Genomic DNA, 3,671 nt, shown 5'->3' with positions numbered 1-3,671 from the left:
GTGTTTTAACCTAGTTACATTACAATTAGGTATTATTGTGCTGTCCATTTTTGAGTTTTTGTATTTAGTCCTGTTGCACAGTCTGTATCCCTTCAGCTTCAATTACCCATTATCTTACCCTGTTTCTAACTCCTGCTGGTCTCTGTTACCAATGATATATTCCAAGTTGATTCTCGAATGTCGGTTCACATCAGTGGGACCATACAGTATTTGTCCTTTAGTTTTTGGCTAGACTCACTCAGCATAATGTTCTCTAGGTCCATCCATGTTATTACATGCTTCATAAATTTAGTCTGTCTTAAAGCTGCATAATATTCCATCATAGGTACACACCACAGTTCGCTTAGCCACTCGTCCGTCGACGGACACTTTGGCCGTCTCCATCTCTTTGCAACTGTAAACAATGCTGCTATAAACACTGGTGTGCAAATGTCCGTCTGTGTCTTTGCCTTTAAGTCCTTTGAGTAGATACCTAGCAGTGGTATTGCTGGGTCGTAATCCATTCTGCCAGTCTATGTCTTTTGATTGGAGAATTCAGTCCATTAACTTTTAGTGTTATTACTGTTTGGATAATATTTTCCTCTACCATTTTGGCTTTTGTATTATATATATCATATCTGATTTTCCTTCTTTCTACACTTTACTCCATACCTCTCTCTTCTGTCTTTTCGTATCTGACTCTAGTGCTCCCTTTAGTATTTCTTGCAGAGCTGGTCTCTTGGTCACAAATTCTCTCAGTGACTTTTTGTCTGAGAATGTTTTAATTTCTCCTTCATTTCTGAAGGACAATTTTGCTGGATATAGGAGTCTTGGTTGGCAGTTTTTCTGTTTTAGTAATTTAAATATATCATCCCACTGTTTTCTAGTTTCCATGGTTTCTGCTGAGAAATCTACACATAGTCTTATTGGGTTTCCCTTGTATGTGACAGATTGTTTTTCTCTTGCTGCTTTCAAGATCCTCTCTTTCTCTTTGACCTCTGACATTCTAACTAGTAAGTGTCTTGGAGAATGCCTATTTGGGTCTATTCTCTTTGGGGTGCGCTGCATTTCTTGGATCTGTAATTTTAGGTCTTTCATAAGAGTTGGGAAATTTTCAGTGATAATTTCTTCCATTAGTTTTTCTCCTCCTTTTCCCTTCTCTTCTTCTTCTGGGGCACCCACAACACGTATATTTGTGCGCTTCATCTTGTCATTCAGTTCCCTGATCCCCTGCTCAAGTTTTTCCCTTCTTTTCCCTATAGTTTCTGTTTCTTTTTGGGATTCAGATGTTCCATCCTCCAGTTCACTAATTGTAGCTTCTGTCTCTTTAGATCTACCATTGTAGGTATCCATTGTTTTTTCCATCTTTTCTACTTTGACCTTCACTCCCATAAGTTCTGTGATTTGTTTTTTCAGATTTTCTATTTCTTCTTTTTGTTCAGCCCATGTCTTCTTCATGTCCTCCCTCAATTTATTGATTTGGTTTTTGAAGAGGTTTTCCATTTCTGTTCATATATTCAGCATTAGTTGTCTCAGCTCCTGTATCTCATTTGAACTATTGGTTTGTTCCTTTGACTGGGCCATATCTTCAATTTTCTGAGCGTCATCCATTATTTTCTGCTGGTGTCTGGGCATTTGATCAGATTTCCCTGGGTGTGGGACCCGGCTGGTTGAAAGGTTTTTCTGTGAAATCTCTGGGCTCTGTTTTTCTTTTCCTGCCCAGTAGGTGGCGCTTGTGGCGCTCGTCTGTCTGCGGGTCCCACCAGTAAAAGATGCTGTGGCTCCTTTAACTTGCCAATCTGAATCTCGCAGTCAGCCCGGGAAACTGCACGTGGAGGGGGGGTCGCCGGCCACCGCGGCTTGGGGGTGTACCGGTCCAAATTGCCCAGCTGGCCCGAGGCGCCAAGCGTGGTGGGAGGGCCCTGCTATCCAACATTCCCAGTCGGACTGGGAAGCCACTTGTGTGGAAGGGACCCCGCTCACCAGCCGCCCTGGCCCGGTAAAGAGCGCGCCGCTCGGGTATCTCACCGCAGCAGATTCTCCCTGCCCGTTCAGCCGTTCCAGAATGGGGTATGCTGTCTTTTTGGTCTCTGTCGTGGCTTCGGGAGCTGTTTCGTATTGTTTCTGTTTCTTTAGTCGCTGTTCTGGAGGAGGAACTAAGACCCGCGCGTCTTACTAAGCCGCCATCTTCTCCGGAAGTCTGTAGGCTGGTTTTAATGGCTTCAAGTTACTAAGCCCTGGTGTCTGAATTCCTTGATGGAGGGATTCCACCTGAGTTGGGCTTCACCCCTCCCCTGGAGAAGGCACAGGCTCCAGACAAGCCCCTAAAAGAGCTCACACTGCCTATGCCTGGGGTAGTTGCAGGCTGAAAAGTCCTTCCGCTGTATCCAGAGGCAGTCAAGCCTTTGTAGATACACAGCCGCAAAAACCTCTGTTTCCTTTTTTTTTTTTTTCCCCCTTTTCCTGTCAGTCGTGTCCCCTTGGCACCGGGGCAAAAATGAGCAACCCCCACTTTGAGTAGGTTCACCTAAGCTGGGGGCCTATTTTTAGTACTCAGAATTTGTTAATTAGTTCCACAATTGGCGTTTGATTGTGCCCAGTCCCTGCTGCTGGTAAAGTGCTTTCCTTTCCCCTCAGGAAGCGGCCTGTGGGGGAGGGGCGCTGGCTGCTGCAGCAGCTTTGGAAACTCACGGTTCTGGGAGGTGCTCGCAGCCAGTCCAGCTGGTCCAGACTGGGGTACACTGTGTGTCTGGTCACTGATGTGTCCCCAGGAGCTGTTCTGTACTGTTTCTGGTTATTTAGTAGTTGTTCTGGAGGACAAACCAAAACGCTCACGTTGTTAAGCCGCCATCTTGACCTGGAAGTTGGCAAACACTTTTGACAAGGGAATTGATTAACAGTTAGCTAGACTCACATCAACATGAGGTGATTCATATTAATAAGTAAACTTGGGAATGAACATAGAGAGATTTTATTTGATGCTCTAGAAATAAAAGAATTATAATAGAATACTATGACGGAAAAGTATGCTTTAAGCTCCAGAAATGAAAGTATTATAATAGAATAATATGAACAATTGTATGCCAAACACCTAAATTAGATCAAATATAGAACTGTATAATATCACACTGTAGTACTCTGTCTTCTCTTGGAAAATGGAAATAATAGGAGAGACCAGTAAATATTATGAGAATTTATAAAAGTTGTCTCAAAAGACTGTTGGTAACTTCCAAATTCTGTAGAGTAGAATAAACATTTTCCATGAATTCCCCAGAGGAAGCTGGTTGGCTGAAGAAGAGATGGAAATTCTCGCCTCTGACTATTATAATCATCACATCTTCTTTTAAAACTGTCAATTGATTAGTTTAAGGCAATCATTGTTGTGGGTAATCTCATCAATTGATTATAGATGTAATCAGCCATAGAGTCAATCAACTTACTGATGATTTATGTCCATGAAATGTCCACACAATAACAGGCTGGTATTTGCTTGATCAAACAACTGGGTCCCAATAACTGGCCAAATTGAACTTAACCCATCACACACACAAACTTCACAGAATCATGAAGAAACAGATATTCTTAACCAATTTACATAAAATCAATGAATTATTGTGTACAACATTTTAACAACTATTGCATCCAAATGAGAACATATAAATGAAGTGTAAAACTTACCCCACACAATCCAA

Source organism: Tamandua tetradactyla, assembly GCF_023851605.1.
Source record: "Tamandua tetradactyla isolate mTamTet1 chromosome 22 unlocalized genomic scaffold, mTamTet1.pri SUPER_22_unloc_4, whole genome shotgun sequence".
Classification (NCBI taxonomy): domain Eukaryota; kingdom Metazoa; phylum Chordata; class Mammalia; order Pilosa; family Myrmecophagidae; genus Tamandua; species Tamandua tetradactyla.
This window is presented reverse-complemented; position numbering follows the sequence as displayed.